Below are 10358 nucleotides of genomic sequence, written 5' to 3' on the forward strand. Positions count from 1 at the left end.
TCCTGCTGGTTGTTCTCCACATACATTGCATTTAAAGGTTGGTGTACCCATTATGCTTTTAAGAAATCTAAAACCTCCTAAATTGTGCAATGGTACCAGATTAATTATTATTGCTTTACATAAGTACTTAATTGAAGCAAAAATAATTACAGGCCCAAATGAAGGAGAAACTGTATTCATTCCCCAAATTCCTATAATTCCATCACACTTGCCGTTCCAATTTAAGCGTTTTCAATTCCCTGTGAAACTTTGTTTTGCGATCAGCATAAATAAATCACAAGGTCAAACGTTAAAAACAGTTGGTGTAGATCTAAGGCATGATTGCTTTTCACATGGACAGGTATACTTAGTTTTTTCAAGAGTTAGTTCTCCAGAAAATTTGTTTGTTCTACAACCAACTTTTAAAACCAAAAATATTGTTTATAAAAAAGTTTTATGTTAATTTAATGCAATCAAACTTTCACAGAGAATTGAAAACGCTTCACATGTGCTTCAACAATTATGAACAACAATAATGAGTTGATTGAATTTTTTTCATGTTGTTTTAAAGTCATTGCATAATCAAGATTTACTAGAGATTTTCTTGGGACGTAGTAACGATTTTTTGCGATTAAATCATGATTTTGTCATGATACAATCAAGATTTTTTTAGAAACTATTTTCTGCTCCTCGAATGATTCTGTTCGAGTTCCTGGAGCTTTTTTTCCTTCTTGATAATTTTTAGTAATTGCACATCAATTAATGGGGCATCTGTAGATTTGTTACTTGTGTTACTTTTTATTAAAAAAGTATCATTTAAAAAAAAAAAAATTCGAAATAATCCACAACCATATCCTGCAGGTCGCATAATGCTTGCGTGGTTTCAAACATGATGGTAAAAAAGTAGACATGAAAAATGATTTAATCAGGATCTTACCATCGTTCAATCATGATTATTTGCGCCTTCAATAACCGACCATGCAACGTGTTTAAAAGGTAAAAACGGTGAACGGCCATTTTAACAGATGCTGTCATAATGGTCTTCTCAGACTTGCCGAGCCTGGAATCAAAGACCAACTTCGCGACCTCTTCTCCAAACCTATTTTCATGACCAACATTTTGAGGTACAACAGTTGTATGGCTTTTGCATCTCTCTCTGCTTCCAAAGCTCATATAATTTTGAACCAAATCTTCTGCTATTGAATACGAAAAATCATGGAGAATTGAAGTTTTTTTGTTAACCAGCTTCTCGAAATAAAAATAAAATTTCAAAGGAAGTCTGCAACGTCGCAAAAGAAGAAACGTCGTCTCTCATTTTGCCCAAAAATATGTATGTATAAAATTGAAGGCATTATGACTGGCCTCTCTCAACTTATATTCGTATGTAACGATAAACAATGGGACGCGTTTGCTACGGCGCCTTGATACAACTATATAACCTCGACGGATGTCCGTATTGCGTTCAAAAAATTGAAGGCGTTTTGACCCCCTGCTCATACTACCTGTAGTTGATTCGATCGACAAACGCGTTGGTCGGCGGTGACGGGGACTTGATGCATTTTTTTAAACTTGATGGATGTCCGTATCGCACGACTGAAGTGCGAAACCACGTATATCCGTTGCGGTTTTTTAAAATTTCCGTTCTTAAATCATCTCTTCCATGAGAAACAATCCAAATTTACGACTTCAAATTTTGAACCAAATTTTCTGCTATCGAATACGAAAAATCATGGAGAATTTAAGTTTTATGATGACCAGCTTCTCGATGGAAAAATAAAATTTCAATAATTTTTCCATTACAATACTGGCACTTCACATTTAAAAGTCCGAAATTATTTTCCGGATAATCATTTTCGATAAAATTATCAGTGCTCTGCCAAAATGAATTGAGGTTATTTCCCTGTTCACCCCTACGTCGTACATTATCTATCTCACTGAGATAGCCATCATGCCGCACTTCGCGTCGCGCGGATAAATTGCGAGAAACATTGCCACGCTTCGCCGGACGCCCACGTTTTCGACTCCGATCCATTCCCAATATCAAAACGAATACGCGCACTTTACTAAAAATTCGGGATTCTTCATACACGACAAATATTAACAAAATTCAAAAGACGACGCGCACTGTACGAAAAAATCGGAATTCTTCATAAACGACGAATACCTATCCATGACGACGAACGCCTCGGGCAGCCGAGTCATCAGGTGACCGAGAACGAACAATTTACAATCCTCTAATTACATCAACTTTCAAGAATGAACGCAAAACATTCTTAACACATATAAAAATATAACGTGAAATTACAGATTTCGTGATTTCGGCAACACTGCTCCGGTTCGGAATCTCCAAAATTAGACAGAAAAAACAGCTGATCGAGACGCAATAAAAGAAGGGAAACCTCGACGACCAGATGACGACGATCGATTGCGGAACACCGCTCTAAAACACGAGTCACCCCTTTTTAGCGTGTTTTCAACCCTTAGAATCAAAATTTCGAAAATCGGACGACGAATTGCACCCCTTCAGCACGAACCGCACATGCGTACAAAGTTTCAAGGAAATCCGCCTTCGGGAAGTCGCTGAAACATTGGGTACAAAATTGGGGCCTCTCCTTCATAGTTTTAGATTCGCTCCAAATAAGGCATCATTTGGCTATAAGACACCTGAAAAATATATAAAAACTAGCAGTCTAACCCGTGCTACGCACAAACAGTGTCATCTACATCTTCTTGCCGCGTTTACCTGGTAAAATTCTTACATTTGTTTAGAAATATTGAGTGAAGAAATTTTTCCGACTCATAGATACATCATGAAGATCCAAATCAGAATAGGTCAATAAATTAAAATAATAAATAATAGTACTTCATAATGAATTTTCTAAATTTTATTATTGATGATACATAATAAAGTAGATAATAGGTGACTATGCAAAAGGACTATGCACGGTTCTCATGGAAAATTGTCCCGATCAAATGCGTTGAAACTTCAGTATGTTGTGCAGCATGTCATCATGAACTGGATACGATTTTGCAATTCAGAACTATGGGCAGTACGGTAGGTTTTCAGGACAGCAACTTTTGCAAAAACCATTGGCGTTTTTCCTCCAAACTATCAATATTACGGTTTGATGGTTCATTTTATAGCTATGGAGTTCCTTTAACACCCTGTGTTGACAGATTCTTCGAAAACAGCACACTATTGCCAAAAAATACAAAAAAAAAGGCCATAGGGGAGACCGGGGTTATGTTGGTCACGGGGCTGATAACCATCGTGAGAATTTTGTAGAGGAAAACGTAAATTTGACGTTTTGATGAGAAAATAGGTTGGCAGCGATGTAGACTAACAATTTAAAATATCAACATCGATGGTGTCCCCCTTTGTTATGCTCCAAGCTGTAACATTCCTGTGTGTTACCTTCGAAAATAGCCCGAAAATGCGATTTTTTTAATTTTGAATTTTGTTTGCTGTGGCGAGTATTTATTTTGTATCTTATTAATCTTTATTTCTATTTGAAGTAGACCCCTTTCCTTTGATTTTAGTGTATGGATTTATGGCTTTTGACTCCTTGTTTCTTAGTTGGATGACTTTGATTTGAGGTAACCTCAATCGGGGCTATGTGGACCATTTTTCTGGGGCTATGTTGACCTACTAAGAAAACATACATTTTTTATTTTTTTTTGAGTAAGGTTTCAAATCCATTTTCTTTGAGTTTAAAATGGTCCTATTTAGTGGAGAAGTAGATCTTCTTATTATTTTTTAAAGTTGCTTTTCACGCCAACTCACTTACTAAATTTGATACTGTTCTTTATAATTTTTTTGTTTTAATTTTTAAATTTTCAGCTCCAAAGGTATTGAGTTTTACAAACATTACGAAAGATAAGTGTAAGGGCATAATACTGAGCTTTTTTAAGTGCAATTACAATCAACTGAACAAGGTTAACATAGCTTCCTTACAGGTGGCTCACTTAGCCCCGAGGGTGGCCAATATAGCCCCAAGCAGGGGCTATGTTGACCAAAATGGATTTTCTTTTAAAAACGCACGAAACTCACAAAATTAAAGTATTTTGTACAATGTTTTCAGTTGATTTTAATTTTACACTGTATGCTCAAGGATTAGAGCATTAAAGAAATGACATTCTATTCTTCTGTTTCTTCAGACACAAGTTTTCAAAAAATCTGGTCAACATAGCCCCGGTCTCCCCTAGTTCCTTATTGAAAAATGAAGAATCCGGGGAAGCTCATTTTGCAATTAGGAACTATAGATTGTTTTAGCACTGACTGCATAGAGGAGACGACCCTGGTGTCACTATTACACACTGGAGAGTTAACCCCAACAGAGAAAACACCCCTTTCTCCCGTCATACGAGGGAGGGGGGAGGTGCATTGTCCCTGCGGAAAGATATTCTACCAAAAACAGGGTGTGCCAAAAATATGGATACCTACAGACTTGCTAATATTTCGAGAATGGTGGCAAATATTTACATGCAATTTGGACGGGAGAGTTTATAGATTCGATTGACATGATTCGATCGAAAAATAAAAGCGTGAATCGATCGGAAAATTATTGAAAAACCGGTGTCATGAATCCGACATGACCGACATGAATCGATCGAAAACTTGGAACTTGAACCGATCGACGTGATTTGATCGGCACTGATTCGATTGACGACCGTGAATCGATCAAAAACCTGCGAATCGATCGACAAATCCGTGAATCGATTGACAACCCCGTGAGTCGTTCGAAAAATCCGTGAATTGATCGATAAACCCGTGAATCGGTCAACAAACCCGTGAATCGTGAAATTTTGAAAATTCGAAAATCACAGATTAGGGATGTGGCCTAAAATGCTATCTCGGCTCCTGTTCGATCGATCATGTTGATTTCTGGTATCAGGAGGTATTTTTGGACGGGAAGCTCGAACTTTTCTGGTCGAATTTTTTGGTCTTCTCGAATTTTTCAAACTGGTCAAATTTTCAGATTCAAAAATCCAAGATGGCGGATATGGCCTAAAATGCTGTCTTGGCTCTTGTTCGATCGATCTTGCTGATTTTTGGTACGAGAGGGTACTTTTGGACGGGAAACTCGAATTTCTGATCTGAAAATTCGAAAATCAAAGATGGTGGATGCGGCCGAAAATGACCTTACTTGAGTAAGTATCCCCTGGGAGATCTTTCATTCCTCGGAGACACGCGTTTAAAGGGAAGCTCAGAAGACGCAACCTCAAACGTGTTTTTCGTGGATTGAAATGCGGAAAATATCGGAAAAAAGTATTGTAACTCATGCGTAGTAAATACTTCAAAAAATGCAAAAATCAAAAATTACTGGAACAAGCTCGTTGTCAAAATTTGAAAAAAATTCAATTTTTCGAAATTCGGCTGGGAATTCGAGTTTCCCGTCCAAAAATACCCCGTAGTACCAAAAATCAGCATGATTGATCGAACAGGAGCCAAGATGGCATTTTAGGCCACATCCGTTATCTTGGATTTTTGAATTTTCAAAATTTGACCAGAAATTCAAGTTATCCGTCCAAAAATACCGCCCCATACCAAAAATCAGCAAGATCGATCGTACAGGAGTCGAGATAGCATATTGCCGTCCTGCTTACAGTTCCGAATTGCAAAATGGGAAATCCGAGTTCCGCATATTACGCAATAGGGAACTATAGTACAGGTCCCAATAATTGCAAAATGAACCTTGCGTGATCCTACGACAGCAAATTTCTGCGGGGTCGCTGAAGCGGGATAAAAACCTTTTTGAGGATTTTATTTCTCTCAATAGTAAGTAAATACCCTCCTGCTACGGAATTCATCATAAAAAAAAAAAAAAAAAAAAAATCGAAAATTTGACCCTAGTTCCTTATTGCATAAAGTTGTTCAGTTGGAATGCCTAGGAGACCGCTAAATAAAACAAACTTTTTTTTCATTTTATTCCCTCTTCCTTTCTTTTTTTTTCTTCTTCATTTTTCTCATGTGGAAGTAGTGGAAGTAACTTTTGTTGGAAGATGATGTTGAGGGTTTTTTTTCTTTCCAAATCACGTGAAGGAGGTTGAGAGTAATTAGTCGGCTGACGATGCCCAATTTGAGGCCAAATGTGCCTTGGATTCGACTTTTTTGACTTGCCTCGTGATCATTTTCTGTAACTTTGTACGTCAGTTAGTAGTTAGTGAAGCTAAATCGTCAGGAATCCCCCAGCAAAGATTTCCCAGCCCCAGCAGGACAATATACGCAGGCGCCCGTAGGCATAGCTCACTGGCGTCTCCCAGGACTCGGACGCGAGCGAACTCCCGAAGACAAAGGACAAAAGGCAAGGAGAATCCTAGTAGTTCACAACAAACGTAAAGTAAGTTGGCTTGATACTTTTCCGTGTTTAAAGAAGTTACCTAAGTTTACTTCCGCATTTTTCTGTGGCTTTCGATTTTGAGCTCCCGCATCTACAGGGTTATTCAAGAGTTACGCACCACTGGCCATAACTTTAGTTCTAATTATGATATCGATTTGCGGTTTGTGGCGTCCTTCCTCATATCGAGAGGGAAACTTTTTGAGGTACTTTCCAGTTCTTCGCCACCCCCCCCCCAGGGGGGGGAGGCGGGGGCAACTCAAAAATTTCAAATGGCAACCCCCATCATGAGATACATCGCTAGAGAGAGCATGAAAAAAGAAATTTTTTGGCGCAAACCGGGAGTCGATCTGACCCCCCCATCAAAAGTTAGGGGGTCCAAAGGTTATTTAGAGGGTCCGTACTTTCATTTTTTAGAGTAGCTTCGGCGGCTCTTGGACGTACCGTTTCTCTTTTCAAAGAGTCCTCGAATACTCCAAGTCTGATACCGAAGTCTTCATATTGCCCCCGGGCCACCACAGCCCCACCGTATGGGGGGATGGGCCTGTTACAATGAAACATTGCATTAAATGAGAAACAACTTAATCAGCCAAAATACACATAATAAAAGAAAAACTTAATTTGGGGAAAAGGCTGCAAATAAAGAACAAAGAATAAACAAAACCCGGAACGTTTCAAAATAGTTACAATTTTTTAATAAATTGCATTATAATGCGAAGTTGTGAGTTTTCAAAACTCTAAGCCCCCTTCCCCCCTCATTTTTGGTTGCAGAGCGGGTAAAAATCGGGAAATTCACTACAAATAATGCCCGAAACTAATTTCCAACTTGAGGAGGACCCTTGAAACGTTGCGATCAGTCAGAGCATTGAATACAGGGAATGCCACCCCCTTCAAGTACGGAAACATCCAAAACACCCCCGCTGCCCCCTCATTTTTCGTTGCAGATCGGGGAAAAACCGGGAAAATAGCCAGAAATGATGCCCGAAACCACTGTCCAACATGACGAGGACCCTTGAAAAGTTGCGACCGGTCGGAGGACTGCAGTACAGGGACTGCCGAAACTAGGTAGTGTCCAACTTGACGAGAAGTTGCGACCAGTTAGAGGACTGCAATACAGGGACTGCCGAAACTAGGTACTACCAATAATGCCCGAAACTAGGTGCTACCAATAATGCCCGAAACTAGGTACTGTCCAACTTGACGAGGACCCTTGAAACGTTGCGACAAGGCGGAGCATTGAATACAGGGAATGCCACCCCCTTCAAGTACGGAAACATCCAAAACATCCCCGCTGGCCCCCTCATTTTTCGTTGCAGATCGGGGAAAACCCGGGAAAATAGCCAGAAATGATGCCCGAAACCACTGTCCAACATGACGAGGACCCTTGAAAAGTTGCGACCGGTCGGAGGACTGCAATACAGGGACTGCCGAAACTAGGTACTGTCCAACTTGACGAGGACCCTTGAAACGTTGCGACAAGGCGGAGCATTGAAATATAGGGACTGCCGCCCACTTTAAGGACGGAAACATTCAAAACACCCCCGCTGGCCCCCTCATTTTTCGTTGCGGAGGTGGTAAGAACCGGGAAATTCGCCAGAAATGTTGCCCGAAACTACTGTCCAACTTGACGAGGGCCCTTGAAACGTTGCGACCAGTCGGAGCATTGAAATAGTGGGTTTTTACCCGTTTTTAACCGCTTCGCAACGAAAAATGAAGGGGGCAGCGGGGGTATTTTGGATGTTTCCGCATACTAAGGGGGCGGCAGTCCCTGTATTTCAATAATCCGACTAGTCGCAACGTTTCGAGGGTCCTCGTCAAGTTGGACAGTTAGTTTCGGGCATCATTTCTGGCGAATTTCTCGGTTTTTATCAGCTCCGCAACGAAAAATGAGGGGGAAGGGGGCTCAGAGTTTTGAAAACTCACTTTCATGTCGTAAGGTTGCGTTTGCGTTCACATTGGAAAGAAGTTCCACTCAGACTTCATCCTAAGTTTGAAGCTCTTCTGTGACTTTTCGCATTTTAATGCAATATTTTAAAAAATTGTAACTATTTTGAAACGTTCCGGGTTTTGTTTATTCTTTGTTCTTTATTTGCAGCCTTTTCCCCAGATTAAGTTTTTCTTTTATTATGTGTATTTTGGCTGATTAAGTTGTTTCTCATTTAATGCAATGTTTCATTGTAACAGGCCCATCCCCCCTAAGGTGGGGCTGTTGTGGCCCAGGGGCAATATGAAGACTTCGGTATCAGACTTGGAGTACTCGAGGACTCTTTGAAAAGAGAAACGGTACGTCCAAGAGCCGCCGAAGCTACTCTAAAAATGAAGGTACAGACCCTCTAAATAACCTTTGGACCCCCCTAACTTTTGATAGGGGGTCAGATCGACTTCCGGTTTGCGCCAAAAAATTTATTTTTGCATGCTCTTTCTAACATGATGGGGGTTGCCATTTGAAATTTTTGAGTTGCCACCCGCCCCCCCTCCCCCTGGAGGGCCGAAGAACTGGAAAGTACCTCAAAAAGTTTCTCCCTCAATATGAGGAATGACGCCACAAACCGCAAATCTATATCATAATTAGAACTAAAGTTATGGCCAGTGGAGCGTAACTTTTGAATAACCCTATACAGGGTGATCCAAAAGTCCGTTCCACCTCCTCTAACTTTTTACCTAATTGAGGTAAAGATTTGAAACTTGGGGGATATTCCTAGATCAAAGGGAGCTACTTTTTTGCCCCCCTAAAATTTGAAGGAGGGGCCCCCTTGGGGGGGGGGCAACGGCCCCCAACTTTTAATTTTCAAATGGGAAGACCCCCTTTGTATAGCTCGTTCGAAAGAGCATAAAAAAAGAAAACTTTTCGCGCAAACCCGAAGTCAATATCTCAAACCGTTTCAAAACGGCCGCCGGTTAAAGTTCAAAATTACCAAAAATTGATTTTTTTGAAAATCTAAGTTCAAATTTGTTTATCTTATGCCAAAATATTCTCAAATTCCAAGTTTTAGGCAAATCCATCAGGAAAAAACCGAGGTGACAATTTTCGGCCATTTTAAACTTTATCTGGCGGCCATTTTGGAAATTTCGGTTTTTTTTTTTTTTAAATCTAACGTCAAATTCGTTTTTCTCGTGTCAAAATACGCCTACATACCGATTTTCGCGCAAATCCATCGACAAATAACCGGTGTGAGTTTTCGGCCATTTTGAACTTTAACCGGCCGCCATTTTGAAACGGTTTGAGATATTGACTTTGGGTTTGCGCGAAAAGTGTTCTTTTTTTATGCTCTTTCGAAAGAGCTATACAAAGGAGGTCTTCCCATTTGAAAATTGAAAGTTGGGGGCCGTTGCCCCCCCCCCCTACCAAGGGGGGCCCCCCTGACAATTTTAGGAGGACCAAAAAGTAGCTCCCTTTGACCTAGGAATATCCCCCAAGTTTCAAATTTTTACCTCAATTAGGTAAAAAGTTAGAGGGGGTGGAAGGGACTTTTGGATCACCCTGTGTATCAGCGGACTAGGGAAAAATTTTCTTTCAGCGAATCGGGCGGTCCGAGCAGTTGCTGCTGGGAGGTTCAGGCTTCTCCACGGAGCAACGATGCTTTCGTGGTTCTTATACCGAAAAAAATGAAGGTGCTACATTAACATTGTAAAAGTTTGTTAAAAATACGTCCAGTCTAGTTGTTGCCTCAACGGCTGTGGTTGTTACGATAACTTGCTTTAAAAGTGGGATTAACGATCTCACAGGGTGTTAATTTTGCATCCCACGAGGGATGTTGGCCCAACAATCATGGATGCCAGTCTAACATATTCTTGGAACGTTGACTACACAATCTCTAAGATTGTTGCCTTCACTCCTTTCAGGTCGTAAAGAACGACGCCAAAAACGACCGTTTTTTGGCACAATTCGGGTCAGCGGGGAATTTTCTGAAACTGGGCCCAAACGATACCTTACGATACCCTAAAACTCTGGTAAAAATTTTAGCTCGAGTGTACCCACGGTTTTTGAGAAATGAGGGGGCAAAGTTGCCAAATCACCATCATTCTGGACAGCATTTCTAC

This window comes from Bemisia tabaci, chromosome 2 (genome assembly GCF_918797505.1).
Source record: "Bemisia tabaci chromosome 2, PGI_BMITA_v3".
Classification (NCBI taxonomy): Eukaryota; Metazoa; Arthropoda; class Insecta; order Hemiptera; family Aleyrodidae; genus Bemisia; species Bemisia tabaci.